General features: G+C 35.4%; 1 long non-coding RNA gene across 3 annotated transcripts; it reads left to right on the top strand.

Moving 5' to 3' along the window:
- Positions 1-1,420: 1,420 nt before the first annotated feature.
- On the top strand, positions 1,421-3,329 carry LOC149168814 (uncharacterized). 3 transcript variants are annotated; one of them, XR_016259346.1, is made up of 3 exons: positions 1,421-1,753; positions 1,941-2,115; positions 3,211-3,329. It is a non-coding gene; the product is annotated as an uncharacterized LOC149168814 (long non-coding RNA). The 3 variants fall into 3 exon arrangements; XR_016259347.1 differs by lacking the exon at positions 3,211-3,329 and adding an exon at positions 2,547-2,724; XR_016259345.1 differs by lacking the exon at positions 3,211-3,329 and having other exon boundaries at positions 1,941-2,273.
- Positions 3,330-3,823: the final 494 nt, after the last annotated feature.

Raw genomic sequence — 3,823 nt, forward strand, 5'->3', positions numbered from 1 at the left:
ACAAACACATTATATTACTTCAGGAAAAATATTACGCATCTACGCAAAATTCCAGCGTTGATACAAAATTTGATTGTATGCGAACACAGGGTACTTCTCCACATGTTCATGCTTATGGGGATTACACTTTTGCATGTGGGCCAAGTCAACTGCATCACCTGATATTTGAATCAGCGAAAAACTCATTGCAAGTTGTCCAAGGATGGTATAGGGATTATAATCATGATTTCCCACCAGTTACAGTCATTGTTACCGATGGCTTTGGGGATGTTATAATCAAGATTTTGATGAAGGAGGCGGTATTCGCAGGAGTAGACTGCTAAAAGAAATTCTGGACGTATCTCTCTAGTAACGAAAGGTGTGAGTTTAAAGGGGTTCTTGGCCTCTTGGGGAGGTGATCACGGATTTGAAGCTGATGACTTGTCTCAGGAAACAATTAAAGTTGATTGATCTTGAGAATTTAAGCGTGAATCGCATTATGTGATTCCTGTATTTTATGAAATTTGGGTTTTCTTCAATTTAGCATAACAGTTTCTAGGCCCTCTTCTTATTTAGAATTAAATCCATCTCCAGACGTGGTTGGTGTCCGACATTAGAGTTGTGCCTTTGGTTGGCAAATATAGGCTAATAACGTTTTTAATTCCCATATCCAAAGCTCATTTGAATGGAGGGAATGAACTGACTACAGACATTTTCGTAGCGCTCTGCCAAAATTCCATCAGCATTGCTTGAAGCCTGTGAGCGCTAGGGAAACAAAGGATAACGCTTCTCATGATGTGCAACAGGAACTTGTGCAACCGACAGCTCACAATTTTTCCTATTCAAATCAATGGAATCCCGACAGCTCTTCGTAGTACCGACTCGAAAGATAAGTGGTATGGAGCCCCGAGGCGTAGTTTCCCAACCCGTTCATCTGGCAATCAATGGCTACCATTCACCCCGAGGCACTCTTCCTCTATTCCAGAAACCACCAGGGAGTCCCCGAGAAGTGGTTTGAGGTTTCTTCAAACTGCATCTGCAGGGGTTAAATTTGACGCCCGTATGCCCGTTTTTAGGTTTTTTACACGTAAAATACGTTCTAATTTAAAATATCCGCGTCAGGGTAACTTGCTATTAATTTTTAATACCGTCAATATGACGGGCATGTTTGAAAATGGAAAGTTCTAAGTTTTTTTTAATAATTGTTATATATATTTAACATTGCAACTTCCGTTACCCGTCCGCCGTCCACCAACTTTCACGAATGAAAATAAATTTTGTGGGGTCTTGATTTTATTAGGATCGTCTGATCGCTGGAGCATTTACTGTAAACTTACCAAATACAAGTACCAGACTACCGCGGCGCGCGTGTCCAAGATATGGAAAGATATGGAAACAGGGAACTTAAGTAACAAGTTACAACTAGCAAGGAAGAGTCCTTGTTCACAGGTTGCTTCCGACTGGTCTCGATCCATTGCTTGCCGCCCTCCTCTGTCATCTTTTTGGATATTTAATCGCCTATAGAAGGAGCAATCCTGCGCGTTTCTCTGCGTTCTTAGCTCCCAAAGCGGAGAAACTGTGCATCTGAAATTCCCCTTTTCTTCCTCTTTATTTCGACCTCAAAGATTTCTGTGCTTTCGACCTCAAAGATCGACCGAGTGTGGCTGCTTTTAGCAAATAACGGAGGTTGTCTGTGGTATAGCCGGTTTAGGCTCAAGACGGCGATATCTAAAGTATATCGGACGGAATTCGGCGCTGATCCGGCTTCTTTCAGGTTAGATTTTGGCGAATCTATGACGTTTTGTTTTATTCTTTCTTCTGCGTTATTCATTTCAAAGACTAACGGCTTCCATAAAATCTCAAGATTTCTTGGACCTAGCGATGTAGCAGATTCGTAATTCATAAGATTAAAGCATTAAGTCAGCCAAAGTAGATGAGTAATTAAAGCTATCTGTATGAAGAAGCAGCAGGGGAATCGATACAGAAATCATAAAGCTGTCGTTGCGTTGTTGGTAGAGAGGGAAGCTGCCGTTGTTCGTCCAGAGGACAAAGACGGTTGCGCCTGTTCGCACAATTTCATTTAGAAATCCGCGTGCAGATCATTTTGATTGATGGAACCTGTAGTTTTCCGCACAGGTTGGAGATATAGTTGTTTTTCTCTGTATTTTTAATTTTAGAATTTGCTTTTACAAAATTAGATTCATCGTTATGTAGAGTTCCTTTTAAATCTATGGGATGACTATTTATAGTCCTTAATAATAAGGTGAAATGATTGTTTTTGTTTTGGTTTGAAATTGTGGTTATTATTAATTCTTAAATAATAAGGTGAAGCCATTGTTTTTGGGTGTCAAATTTATTTTTGAGTTTCATTATACAGTTATATTTGATGTTAATTTATTTATTAATGACTGTATATATGTATTCAGTATTTTAATCAAGAAATCCCATACTTTTATAATTAAATGGTTAATGATAAAATAAAAAAATCTCCTGGAAACGAACAACCATGTTAGACTCGTTCATACAAACAATTGAAAAGATTAAAAAAGTTAAACTGCTTTTTTTAGATTTTTGACCGAAAGAAAGAATCGGACAAAATATCGCGATTCGCGGGCATGATGGTCCGGGGAAATGAGGAAATGACATGTGCCATACCAAGAACGCTAGTGCTTTTCGAAGCCGCAAGACCAAAGGCCGAGTAGTTTGAGAAATTACCTTATGCAAGCTGAGCAAATGCCAGAGTGTCTTGAAAGTATTCAATTGAAATTTGATGGTAGTGATTTAGCAGTGATTTCACTGTACATTCACAGGGAATAACAAATTCAGCCTTTCTGTAATTTCACTTGAGTAATCTGGATTCTGCATTTAATGATTATCCATGTTATTGGATTCTGCATTTAATGATTATCCATGTTAAATATGAAATATAGGGTTTTTATAAAGTTTTTCAGATCAATTATATTATAAGTTGTTGGTTAATTTGAAAGACTATTAAAATCAATATAAATTATAAAAATCTAAAATTCAGGTTATAGAATTTGTAATTTAAAAAAACAATTTGTAATGTGACTAATAATTTTTTTATTATCAAAATTTAATATAAATCACAAAAATCTTAAATCAAATGTATAAATTCTATAATTCAATTGAAACAAGCTTTGGGACCTTGCTGCAAGGTTTCTTAATGTAGTGGATACTCTACTCAAGTAGAAAACGATTCCAACATTTCAGAACAAATCGGAGCAGTGGGCATGGCGAGTACAATGACTGTGACAATATACAAGAACCGCAGACTCAGAGCCACTGGTAATTTCAAGATCCTTTACTGGAGAGTAACTTTGCATTTATAAAATATCAGTTTTATTTGTTTGCTCAGAAAGCATCTGAAGGTTTAAGAGATAATATAAAGAATATAGAGAAAACTTTATTCAGAATTTTGATCTCAATTATTTCAAAAGATGTTTTAAACAGCAATGTAGACATTTTTGTGGTGGTTTGTTGGTAAACTAAATGATTTAAATTTTATTTTGTTTATTTTTTATATGTATTAAATTAGAAAATATTATATATATGCCGTTCTTAAATAATTGTTATTTATTTAAGGTATTCAAATTTTTCTTTGTAAGAGGTATATTTAGGGTTATCATTTTTTAAAAAATGTAAGAAGCATGGAAGTGTTGTAGATTTATTATTTTTCTATTTTTTATTAATAAGGTGAATTATATATATATTTCCCATCTATTTTATCAGTGTTTCCATTTTAAACAAAAAAACTCAGAACATTTGAACAATCTGGAAAATTTGCAGAAAAATTTGATCAGCAGGTCTCAAAACAAAGTGTAGC

Source organism: Pinus tabuliformis, chromosome 4_2 (assembly GCF_031772625.1).
Source record: "Pinus tabuliformis cultivar Carrire ecotype Pingquan chromosome 4_2, CPIR1, whole genome shotgun sequence".
Lineage (NCBI taxonomy): Eukaryota > Viridiplantae > Streptophyta > Pinopsida > Pinales > Pinaceae > Pinus > Pinus tabuliformis.